The 12,009-nt window shown below is 45.1% G+C and overlaps 2 long non-coding RNA genes across 2 annotated transcripts; one reads left to right on the top strand and one right to left on the bottom strand.

Moving 5' to 3' along the window:
• Positions 1-2,785: 2,785 nt before the first annotated feature.
• On the bottom strand, positions 2,786-3,012 carry LOC114137215 (uncharacterized). The gene is made up of 2 exons (XR_003593956.1): positions 2,966-3,012; positions 2,786-2,890 (listed from the first exon to the last, which is right to left on the bottom strand). It is a non-coding gene; the product is annotated as an uncharacterized LOC114137215 (long non-coding RNA).
• Positions 3,013-9,159: 6,147 nt separating this feature from the next.
• On the top strand, positions 9,160-9,373 carry LOC114137019 (uncharacterized). The gene is made up of 2 exons (XR_003593904.1): positions 9,160-9,214; positions 9,305-9,373. It is a non-coding gene; the product is annotated as an uncharacterized LOC114137019 (long non-coding RNA).
• The last annotated feature ends 2,636 nt before the right edge of the window (positions 9,374-12,009 follow it).

Genomic DNA, 12,009 nt, shown 5'->3' on the forward strand with positions numbered 1-12,009 from the left:
GAAGAAGCTGTGATGAAGTTGTAAGCCATGACGGTAAGGTGGGAATGGTCAGATGGTATCACAAAACCAACTGTTGTGGTCTATAACTTTGTTGGTCTTGACAGAATGGATTAAGTACAGCAGTGGGAAGAGAAGAAGGGTCGTTTTTTATGTCTGCTATTAATAATGTGTCCGTGTTAGCTGTAACCTAGTTAAATGTGTTTCTAGCCTTTACCGCTATCCATGCAAGCTATTGCTAATAAGTAAAATACAGTTTGCTAATAAGCTTCTGTAGGTGTCTTTGTGAACAGAAATTGGTTAAAACCGCAATATGCTTTGTTGGCCAGACTCACACATTTTTCTTCAATTCCTGTGTTTATTTTAAAGAATAAATATGCCTGTAAGGTGTGCAAAATGTTGATGCATATCTTGCTTGTTGGTTTGTTGTTTACTTTTCAGTTTTACATAAAACATGAAAATGCTTTCAATGCCATAAGTTTTTTGTTTTTTTTGTCAGCTATCTGTTTAGCGTGTTCCAGCACTCCTGTGCAAGGACAGAATAGTGGTTTTAAACATAAGACACGTGAATGGTTATGTACTGCTTTTGTTCCGCATGTCAAACTGGGACACAGAACATTAAAGAGAAGGTAATGTGAACTATTTCAGCTCACCTTTTACTGAACCTGTTAGCCCCAATTTCCCCCCAAACACACTTCCAGGCTTGACTCAGACATCTGCTGAATTTCCTTTCTGATTGTAAGGAAGTAAAACAACGAGTAACACTTAAACATTAAACCTGTCTTTTCCTGAGTGAAAGACAAGCTGTTAAATATAGAACAAAGCAATAAATCATGTCCTTCAGTCGATCATTTCTCTGCAGCTTTACACACATGGGGAAATTTGTCACCACTGGCCAAGCTGTGGAAAAATTCTTAAAATAAACAAATCCTTTACTGCACTAATTATGCACTTTAATTTGGTGTATATTTATTCAGTAAGAAAAAAAAGTTTCACACTATGTGATCCTTTTAAAAGAAAGATAGGCATTTATTGAATATATTTTCCATGTTTTTTAGATTGCTCAGAGCCTCTAAGAATTTCTAATTATAGTCAGTTCTACTCTAAATTATAACCAACCACATTTACTGGCTCACATTAGAAGACCACTACAGATATTTTGTATCTGACCTTAATGCAACAGGACTTTCCTCTGAAACTGCTTGCTAGTGAACAAGAGGCACTTTTGTTTGCATTTTTGTATCAGCAGTGGAAACATACAGTATTTCTGAGACCACTCACCAGATTATGAACAAATCTTAAATGGGAGCTGCTGCAGCAGTCTGGTTAATTACATTCAGCTCATGAGAACAGTAAGCATTTTCCCACCAATGTAGGAAGAGGTTTAAAAAGTAAAGAAAAATAACTTTTGCTGTTTCAGTGACAAATGGGAGAAGTGACGGTGCTAAGTACAAGGATGGGGAAAATTCTAATTAATACTGGATTGGGTCATGTGAAAAAAATGTATTTGTTTCAATCTTCTAGACATTTAGGCTTTGCGACAGTAGTTTGAGAAGTACCCGAGAAACCTCTCAGCCTACCTACCTGTTAAACGACAAATTTATGTAAGAGAAATAATTTCTATATCTAACAGAAAATGTAAGGACAGTTATGTTTGTTTAGTTTTTCTTGTTGTAATAATACTTCTCGGTAATAAATATATCTTGTTACACTGTTGAAACGATGGGCCAGCTCATCCCCTGTGCAACACATTTATTTTTGCAGAAAAAGCAGGAATACAGAAATAGCAGGTTACAGAACCTACATGGTGCGTCTGCACACTGCTTCTTCATATATTAACTTCTGCAGTTTTACATTAACAATAATACTTTACACTTGTGCTGTAAAATCCTTTACTACAGCGGTACTGAAACAGTTCATTTTATAACCAATGGCATTATTTTCACTGTCTTTATATAGCTTTAGGTCCACAAAAATCACATTCATGAACTTTTATAACCTGTACACTTATGAACTGTAGTAATCAAACTAAATTCATTTAAAATAAATAAATGCCTTTTAACAGATTTCTACCGTATTCAATCTCAATGGTTACCCAGAAAATATGTAGTGCAGCTCTAGAAACCAAACATATCTGTATGGACAGTACAGAATTTCATCACATCCTAATAACTGGACTAGCACAGGTATAAGACCATGTGTCCTTAAACTTATGCTTTTTGACTCTACATTTAGTTTAGTAATTTAGTTTATATGAGTAGCTCATGACTGCGGTGAAGCCAGCCGATGGTAGCTCCTCCTAAAATTAGCTTTGCACATAAATGGTCCGTCACAGTAATAAAACAGTGGTTGCCCTTGCAGGCGATACAAAATTAAAAATGAAGGGAAAATGAGAGGTATAGCTGTGTGTGCCTATTACAGACCTATTACACACTTATATTATATCCAGAATAAATGTTTTCCTGGGATTGATCAGTAATACAGAATAGAGAAGTTAACAAAGGAGTGATCTGGATGTTGCTGGTGAAGGATGGCCAAATCAAGGATGATGTTACAGGTGGACAGGTAATGAGAAATTAGGTCCTGGATCCTGCACGGCCTTGGAGTGATGTGCAGAATACTGCTGAGGATCTCTATGAACATTCTTTTTTTTTCAAAATGAATATGACTACGTTTCAAAGTAAGACCTGCACGTAATCAGAACCTGCCTACAGATGCTTGAGGGGAAGTAGCATTGTCATGATGGGTGCGTTTTTCAAGCCCACATGCAGAACACCACACAGGAGAGCAATGTGAAATAAAAGATACATTTATTGAAAAACACTGCTGGCAGGAATAGTTGGCTCGGGTCGGGTCCAGGGAGAGAGGCTGGTTCAGGGAATCAAACAGTTCACTAGAGAGGCAGAGGGAGGTGATGAGTTCAGGTTTGTAGGAAATGACAACGTTAAAGTGAAGGGGCAGATCTTACTTGTGATCGGCAGGTTAGAGAAGTGGGAGGGTAACTGCAGCGTCCAGGGTTTGTTCTCAGAGGTTCCAGGTGGTCGTCTTGTCTGACAGCAGGGATCCAGGAGGCAACGGGAGTACGTCGGAGGGCGGACAGGTAGGCTCAGGATCAGCAGATGTAGAGGAGCCAGGAGGAAACACCTGGAGGCAGGAGAAGCAACGAAGAAAAACTTTCACTAGGAGTGGATCAACAAGGCAAAACAGAAGCAAGCTTCTAGGGGCTCAGAGGTACCGTGACTGGCTAACACTCAGGCGCCGAAGGACTGGCAGTCAGCTCCTCTTGAACATCTCGCTGATGAGCCAAACTCGCATCAGGTGTGGGATGACGTCATCCACGCCCTCCGACGGATGGTAAAGGCGCCATCTAGTGGTGGAGAAAAACGAGTGCATGCACAAAAACTCCACAAAGGAGCTAAAAGACCCCGGAACATGACAGTACCCCCCCCCCTTAACAGTCACCACTTGGCGGCCTAGAGGAACTGGAGGGAAGGGAGGAACGGTAGTCCGTAATGAGGGATGGATCTAAGATAAGGGAACCTGGGACCCAGGAGCGTTCCTTCGGACCGTAGCCCTCCCAATCGACAAGGTACTGCCAGCCGCGCCCTCGCCGACGGGAGTCTACGATCCGGCGGACAGAATAAGCGGGATGGCCATCAACGTCACGGGGGGGGTGGAGAGGGCTCGGCTGGAGGGCATAGTGTGCTGGTCTGGACGGGCTTGATTTGAGAAACATGGAAGGTGGGATGGATGCGGAGGGAAGCAGGCAAACGGAGACGGACAGCGGAAGGATTGATGATGGTTTCGATTTCAAATGGACCAATGTAACGAGGAGAAAGTTTCTTGGACATGGATTTGAGGGGAATGTCTCGGGAGGATAACCATACTTGCTGACCGGGGGTGTAAGTGGGAGCAGGTCGCCTTCTTCGGTCAGCTTGACGCTTGATTTGAGCTGCAGTTAGGTTGAGGTTGTGGAGAGTTGTGTTCCAGATGCTGTGACAACGGCGGATGTGATGACGGACGGACGTAACAGAAATGTGTTCTTCATCAGATGGGAGTAATGGAGGTTGATAGCCAATAGATGCTTCAAAGGGAGACAGACCGGTAGCAGCTGAAACATGACTGTTGTGTGCGTACTCTACCCATGGGAGGAATTGGGACCAGTCGGAAGGGTTGGTGGATGTGTAACAGCGGAGCATGGATTCCAGATCTTGATTGAGGGGTTCAGTTTGACCGTTTGACTGTGGATGAAAACCAGATGTGAGTGAAACTTTGGCATTCAAAGCAGAGCAGACATTTTTCCAAACCTGAGATGTAAATGGTGGTCCTCTGTCCGAAAGGATGTCTTGGGGAATGCCATGGAGACGGAAAACATGTTTCACCAGGAGCTGAGCTGTTTGAAATGCAGTGGGTAGTTTGCGGAGGGGAATGAGATGACAGGCTTTAGAAAAGTGGTCATGCCTTTGGAAAGTGGTAAACCGGTAACAAAATCTAATGCAATATGGGACCAAGGACGTTTTGGAATTGGGAGAGGCTGAAGAAGCCCAGAGGGAGGTTGATGGGATGACTTATTTCGGGAACAGGTGGTGCAGGCTAGAACAAACTCACGGACGTCTTTATGAACAGAGGGCCACCAGAATCTACGGTTTACCAGAGAAATGGTCCGGCTGATGCCAGGATGACCAGAAAATTGTGATGCATGGATCCATTGGAGAAATCGGGCTCGGACAGATAATGGAACAAAAATCTTATTGGGAGGACAGTTCTCTGGTGCGGGCTCGGACTGTTGTGCTTGCTTAATTATGTCTTCTATCTCCCAGGTGACTGCAGCGACAGTGCAGCTGGGAGGGAGGATGGTGGCAGGAACCTTCTCGGAGTCATCGGGAGAGTAAAGACAGGAAAGAGCATCAGGTTTAGTGTTGCGAGAGCCAGGGCGATAGGAGATGGACAGGTTGAAACGAGAGAAAAATAAGGACCAGCGTGACTGTCGCGGATTTAACCTTTTAGCAGATTGAAGGTAGGATAGGTTTTTATGATCAGTCCAGACCAGCACTGGATGTTCTGCCCCCTCCAGCCAGTGTCTCCATTCCTCCAGAGCCAACTTAATAGCAAGGAGTTCCCGGTCTCCAACATCATAATTTCTTTCTGGAGGGGTTAATCTGCGTGAGAAAAAGGCACAAGGATGAGTTTTATGGTCATGGGGTGAGATTTGTGATAGTATAGCCCCCACACCAGTGTCAGATGCATCTACTTCGACAATAAATTGTTTAGTGGGGTCAGGTTGAACTAATATGGGAGCATGAGCGAAGAGGTGCTTGAGACGTGTGAATGCAGTGTCGGCCTCCGGGGTCCAGCTGAAAGGGATCTTTGAGGATGTTAAGGCGGTTAGCGGTAGTGCGGTCTGGCTGTAGTTCCGGATGAACCGGCGGTAGAAGTTAGCGAAACCCAGAAAACGTTGGAGCTGCTTGCGGGTTTCGGGTATTGGCCGCTCCAGCACCGCCCGGATCTTCTCCTCAGCCGGCCTGACCTGTCCGCCCCCTAATACGAAACCCAGGAAGGAAACAGATGTCTGATGGAATTCACATTTTTCAGCTTTAACATAAAGTTTGTTCTCCAATAGTCGTTGCAACACCAGACGGACATGGTGTTTGTGCTCCTCAGGGGACTTTGAGTAAATCAGGATGTCATCGAGGTACACGAAAACGAAAATGTTTAAGAAATCTCTTAAAACATTATTAACTAGAGCCTGGAAAAAGGCTGGGGCATTAGATAGTCCGAAGGGCATGACCAGGTACTCGAAGTGGCCGATAGGAGTCTTAAAAGCAGTTTTCCACTCGTCTCCTTTGCGGATACGGAGGAGGTGGTACGCATTTCTCAGGTCGAGCTTGGAAAAGATGGGTGCACCGTGGACGGGTTCGAAGGCTGATGAGAGAAGCGGCAAAGGATACTTGTTTTTAACCGTGATGTTATTTAACCCTCTGTAATCAATGCAGGGCCTCAGAGATCCGTCCTTCTTCCCCACGAAGAAGAAACCCGCCCCCAGTGGCGACGAAGATGGACGGATAATACCGGCTGCTAATGATTCTTTGATGTATTTTTCCATAGTTTCTCTCTCAGGTCGGGATATGTTATATAAGCGGCTAGATGGCAGAGGGGCTCCGGGGAGAAGATCAATGGAACAGTCGTATGGGCGATGAGGTGGTAAGGAGAGAGCTTTAGTTTTACTGAAAACGGCAGAGAGTTCATGATATTCAGCTGGGATGGAGGACAGATCGACAGGGTCCGCCTCCTGCTGCTCCGCCGGCGACGAACCCGGTGGAACAGCGGAGCGGAGACAGGAGGAGTGGCAAAACGTGGACCAGGACGAGACATGCCTGTCTGACCAGTTTATTTGGGGGTTGTGTTGTTGCAACCATTGATAGCCGAGAATTATGGGAGAGTGGGAAGTGGGAAAAACAAAAAATGAAATCAACTCACTGTGATTGCCAGAAATGACCAGATGGAGTGGTTTGGTCCCGTGAGTGATCTGGGGTAGCATTTTACCGTCAATGGCGGTAACGCGCAGAGGAACTGGCAGAGATTCACATTCAATTGCCATTTGTTTGGCGAGGGTCTCGTCGATTAAGTTCTGCTCACAACCGGAATCTATGAGAGCGGATAGGGGAAATGACTGATTATTATAGAGGATCGTGGCTGGGAGTAACAAGCGAGGGGAATTATTTCTTGGGAAATGGTCCGCCAGCCCCTCTTGTTCTACTGGCGGACCAGAAGGTTTAAACGGATCGGACACTTGGCGAGATAATGACCTGGAGAACCGCAGTAGATACAAAGACGGGCGGAGATACGCCGCTGGCGCTCCTCGGGAGTGAGACGAGTACGACCCACCTGCATGGGCTCAGGCTCCGGAGGAACACTGGGTGGTGAGACCGCTGGAGCCGAGGCAGCGATCTCCCGATCTTCCCCTGGCGAGCTCCTCCGGTCCCTCTGTTTAGCGCGGGTGCGGAGTCGATTGTCTAGGCGGATGGTTAAACTGATTAATTGTTCCAGTGTTTCTGGTTCGTCTAGAGTCGAGAGCTCATCTTTAAGTGTGTCGTTTAAGGCGTTATAATACGCACTCTTTAAAGCGGCGGCATTCCAGCCTGTGGCAGCCACCTGTATGCGGAAGTCGATGGCGAAATCCGCTGCAGTTCGTTTACCCTGTTTTAAATTCCATATTTCACGGGAGTGGAACGATTTGTCGGAATCATGACTAAATACTTGTTTAAACTCCTTCAAGAAGTTATCAAAGGAACAGCCGTAATTGGAAGGATTAGGGAAACGGGTTTCTGCCCACATTAATGCTTTCCCAGACAACAGGGAAATGAAATAAGCGATCTTAGCTCCATCTTGTGAAAAACTTTGAGGTGAATGGTTGAAAATGATGGAGCATTGTAATATGAAGCCGTTACACTTATTTCGATCACCTGAGAATCTTTCAGGAGGAGGATGTCGGACATCCAAAAACACGGGCTGGACAGCTGGAACCGGATCAGGAACGTGGGCTGGAACTGGAGGCTGAGGAAGAGACTGTTGAAGGAGAGTGGTGAGATCTGCTAGACGTTGATTAGTTTCGGCCTGGAGAGTGTGAAGTTGCCTTAATGCGGTCTCATGGGTTTGAATTATGGATTGTTGTTCTGACAGAGTTCTCCTGATAGCGTCTGCTGGGCTGATTTGTTGGCCTGAGTGTTCTGTCATGATGGGTGCATTTTTCAAGCCCACATGCAGAACACCACACAGGAGAGCAATGTGAAATAAAAGATACATTTATTGAAAAACACTGCTGGCAGGAATAGTTGGCTCGGGTCGGGTCCAGGGAGAGAGGCTGGTTCAGGGAATCAAACAGTTCACTAGAGAGGCAGAGGGAGGTGATGAGTTCAGGTTTGTAGGAAATGACAACGTTAAAGTGAAGGGGCAGATCTTACTTGTGATCGGCAGGTTAGAGAAGTGGGAGGGTAACTGCAGCGTCCAGGGTTTGTTCTCAGAGGTTCCAGGTGGTCGTCTTGTCTGACAGCGGGGATCCAGGAGGCAACGGGAGTACGTCGGAGGGCGGACAGGTAGGCTCAGGATCAGCGGATGTAGAGGAGCCAGGAGGAAACACCTGGAGGCAGGAGAAGCAACGAAGAAAAACTTTCACTAGGAGTGGATCAACAAGGCAAAACAGAAGCAAGCTTCTAGGGGCTCAGAGGTACCGTGACTGGCTAACACTCAGGCGCGAAGGACTGGCAGTCAGCTCCTCTTGAACATCTCGCTGATGAGCCAAACTCGCATCAGGTGTGGGATGACGTCATCCACGCCCTCCGACGGATGGTAAAGGCACCATCTAGTGGTGGAGAAAAACGAGTGCATGCACAAAAACTCCACAAAGGAGCTAAAAGACCCCGGAACATGACAAGCATGGGCATTGCTTTCCTGTGCAATTCCTCTAGATTAAAATCTCTCATCACAGACAGTCTGGGCTTTCTCCAGTTTACTTAGATTCCTTCCAGTAGACTTTTCAACTGGGCCAATCAACAAGCGGAAGGTTGGGTTGTTTAGAATTGTAGTCAGTCTGTAGGCTGAGTAATGGCAGGAATGGAGGCGGTGAACAAATCCCTCCAGCCCATGTCGACAACGCTTCTTCATATTTACAGCCAGCTGTTAATGTTAATTACTGTGATGTTCACATTGTACTGTTTTCTGTTTGAGCCAATCCTAGTCACACCCCTCATTTCCGTTATTCCTCGCACCTGTGTTACTTCCTGATCGTCTCCCTTCTTAAGCCTCTCTCAGTCGCAACCACGCTGCCAGATTATTGAACGCTTTCAGCAAGTAGTTTTCCAGCACATTTACCTCGCCCTCATAGCCACGACCACGCTTTGTTCCTCGGACCTGCCCCTTTTGCCTTGCCCTTGTCGGACTGTTACTATCGCCCTTCTGGATCTCGACCCACGCCTGTTTCAGTTACACCGCTCTCGCCCACTCCCACGGATTCTGCCCTTCGCCCCGATCGTGCATGACCTCGGCCCGTCTGACTAAGGATTCGGATCTGGATTTGGTTCTTCTGCTGCCTAACTAGTTTGTACGCTGCCCTGCATCAGCGCTTCCCTCCCCAGGCTCCTGCCGAGCTCTGCGTCAGCGCAGCATCTGCGCCCCTCCTGGTTCCTCAGCCGATCACTTCAGTTACTGATCGCCAAGCCAGGTTAGTGTTCCCTTCACACACACGCAGTAACAGATCCTTTTGTTGCTATTTGTCCAGTCACCGATCTCTCCTCTCCGCCCCCCTTCGCAGTGCTGCAGCGGACGATCCTGCGTGCCCGGTTTAAGCTGCCTTTTAATAAATATCAGAGTTTTCTGCTCACTCCTGTGTCGTGGCTGATTTTCTGGGTCCCTCTAGTGAACCATTACAAATTACCACCTCTTCACCTTGGAGGATGGTTGTTCACAGCGCAGGCAATTATGGGTAAGCTTCACAGTGTTGAACTGGTGCATTGCGCACATCACAGCCAAACGTTAGTGACTGGGTAAAATTTCACACCTCACACCTCCATGCCTCTGGGAAGCAATCGTTTTTCAATAGCCAAGGTTACGGATCCTCTGTACGAAGCAAATAGTGTAGGACAATAGTGAGGTGGTTTTTTACCAGGCTACAGGTTGTTTTGTTTTTTTTTAATGCTGTTTGTTTACCTCCAAGCATCTGGCTGTGCTATATCCAATTTGGTCTCATCTCTTCAAACCACTTTATTCCATTTGAGGTAATATAAAGATGTATTATAGGTTGTGCAGCCATATTCCTTATTAGAAAGAAGAGGATTTCTTGTAATTTTCTAGTTGGGCTGTCATCAGATTTATCATTTAACATGCTAACTGAGGCCTGTTAGCCTCAAGTCTGAGATGGAGCTCTCTTGTTTCTTTTTGCATCGTTCAGTGGATGCCATTAACCTTGGGGTTAATTTACCGAAATGTGACATCCAGGGAAGATTGGCTGACACAAACACTTCCCAATGGTTATTAATCTCTCTCAGTATAGAATGATTTAGAACGTAGTTCAAGTAGTTCAAAAAATGGCTTTATAACCCTTCCCAAATTGCCAGGAAATATATGTGTTAGAAAAATTATCTAAGTTCATTTACTTGTGAGTTTATTTGAAAGGTTATGTTTTCATATTATTATTTCGTGTGTTGTTTACTTGACTCCTTTTCTTCTGTGAAACACTATTAACCATTTTTAGGATGTTTGCCTGGAGGCTAGAGACGTTTGCACATTCCTGTGTTGTCAGCTTTCTGTGGGGCTGATTGGTTGCGGTCAGCCTCATGCCCTTGTAAGGGCATGTCCACAGAAGGTTCCAGAACATCCTGTAGAAAAAGGTCATTGGTCAAATTCTTTGTGTGACTATGTGAAAAAGCCCAACCTCCTTTTTCTAATAAAAGAGCAGTGCAGACAAAAGATCTGGCAGAGTTGATCCCAGACAGTGTTTGACAGCGGCTTTCCACGTCTGGGCTCAGCCCTCCTCTTCTGCAGAAAAGTAATTTGTGTCTTCTTGTGTGATTCTTTGCAGGTTAGGAACTAAAATAAACCTATCAATATGATTAAAGATTATTGCTGATAATCTTTAAACCAAGAAGGTTATTACAATCCTTCTTGGCATTGTAATAACCTAAACTTACATCTTCTTCTTACATCAGTGAACTTCTTCTAGACAATTCACCACTCATTATGTTTCCAAAGCAACAAACATGTTCTTACTTTTTTTACACACAACTTTTATTTGTTGATTAGTATAAGCCTGGAAGTTTCCGTTATACAGATCATTTTTGTTATGTCTTTGGTAAGAATCCCCAAACAAAAAGAAGTTCTTGTTTTGTTGGTTCTTTGTATACCAGAGCTGTACTTATCTGGCATTGCAGTTAGGTTCCCAATGAGTTGGATTAATTTCTACAAACCTAAATTTAGTTTTACTATTTTTTGGTAGAAGACACGATGTAGTTGGAGGATAATGGGGTGACGTGTTTAATGACTTATTGCGTGAATATGTGATCTTAATTGTGTTTGTTATTTAATGGAAACATTGCAATTGTGAAATTATGTTTTTTTTTCATTAGCAGAATACTGACAAAGTTTTGCACTCATTTTTAATAGAAACACAGCTATAGACATCCAATGGAATGTCAAAAGCAGTAGCCGTGTCATCTCACAGCCAGTTGGTTCCTGGCTTCAAGCTTACTTCTAGCCTCACATTTTAGAATCTGGATGTTCTATTGTGCTACCACGGGTTTCCACCAGCCAGCTTAATTTCGTTCCCCCCTTAAAGATATGTATGCTGCATGTTTTAGCAGCTGTGTGACAGAGATTGGTTCCTGCTCCTGACTGATATTGGCTGAACATCAGAATGACAAATCCCATCCATCAAAAACCAGCTGCTTTAGAGGGAAAAAAAATACCAAATAACTTGAAACCAGCTGCCAAGGACCCCAAACACAGGAGTAGAGGATTAAAATGATGACAACTGCCACAGTGGGTCACTACCTGGGTCAGAGATGTCATCAAGAGGTGGAAAGAGAACAGCCACACGTGGATCCAACACCTCTGCACAAATGTCATTTCTGTGGATATTGAATCAGAAATTTCATAACCACAGTTTGGGCTGTTATCACCTCTCATCAGCCGCAGTGTTTATTCAGGCCAGTCTGGAAATTTGACTTGAAAAGACGACTCCTTCGCTCCGGTAGCAGCAGAGAGGCGAGGCGGTGATGGTTGCAGAGAGCAAAGGGGGCAGCTGGAAGATGAATAATTCCCTATATTGGCATTGCTTCAAGCAGCGTTCACTGATACTTGCTCAGGTGGCACAGCTGCAACTGTACGTTGATAGACAGCAGAGCGCGAACAATAAAAAACAGCCAGACACCTGCGGGACCCATCTGTGGAGAAAATAAGCTCAATCCTGCAAATGGCACATAAGTCAAAATGAAAAACGAGACACCTCCTCCGGCTTGTATA

This window comes from Xiphophorus couchianus, chromosome 21, assembly GCF_001444195.1.
Source record: "Xiphophorus couchianus chromosome 21, X_couchianus-1.0, whole genome shotgun sequence".
Classification (NCBI taxonomy): domain Eukaryota; kingdom Metazoa; phylum Chordata; class Actinopteri; order Cyprinodontiformes; family Poeciliidae; genus Xiphophorus; species Xiphophorus couchianus.